The following is a 1,083-nucleotide window of genomic DNA, read 5'->3' on the forward strand; positions in this document are numbered from 1 at the left end:
GTTGTCAAACAATTATTTTAAATAACAATAATACAGTACCATGAAAATAATACACCAGTGAGCAGAAGTTCCACCTGCATTATATATATATATATATATATATATATATATATATATATATATATATATATATATATATATATATATATATATATATATATATATATATATATATATATATATATATATATATATATATATATATATATATATATATATATATATATATATATATATATATATATATATATACAGTGACCCCTCGTTTAACGAACGCCTCGGTTAACGAAATTTCGGTTAACGAACTGCCTTCCATAAGGATCTTCAATTCGGTTAACGAACAAAAATTCGGCTAACGAATTTCTTACGAACCGACCTCGACATGTTTTCGCTTGCACTGACCGGGCAACCAGCTTTAGTATCAGTCCGCCAATACATTAATCGGTTCTAGGGCTTAAATGCCTTACTATTTTAGTAAATATCAAGAAGTTTATACTATTCAATTATTTTAAAAGTTTAATATTCAATTTTTTAGTCATTTTAACAATTATTGAACATAATTGAAGGTAAAGAAACTAGTTTCTGGCGTGCCATCCAGCCTGTTAACACACCAGACAGGCGTTAGTCTCTCTCTGTTTTCAGTGGAGGTAACATCTTACTTGAGACTCTCTTCAACTAAACGCTTTTTTTCTGTGTTTCCAAGCAAATTATTGGTCATTTTGAAATTTATTTTACATATTGACAATATACAGTATAGCGCAGTGCAGTGTTATTTTAAAGAAAATATTCTTTATTTACGGCTAGTTTAACTTTGAAAAACACGTATTGACATTGTTTGAATCCAGCATGGGGCCTAAGAGATCAAGAAAATCTATTTCAATCCAAACCAAACAGGAAATCATAAAAAAACATGAACAAGGCATTAAATCAAATGTGCTTAGCAAAGAATATGGCATGTTGGCATCAACTGTGTCGACAATTCTTGCACAGAAAGACAAATTTACAGAAATGAAAGTGAGACAAATCTACAAGAGTGTTCAAAAGTAGATCCCTAATCATAGAAACTGAGAGGTTACTTATAAT

This window comes from Homarus americanus, unplaced genomic scaffold (genome assembly GCF_018991925.1).
Source record: "Homarus americanus isolate GMGI-L3 unplaced genomic scaffold, GMGI_Hamer_2.0 scaffold19824, whole genome shotgun sequence".
NCBI lineage: Eukaryota > Metazoa > Arthropoda > Malacostraca > Decapoda > Nephropidae > Homarus > Homarus americanus.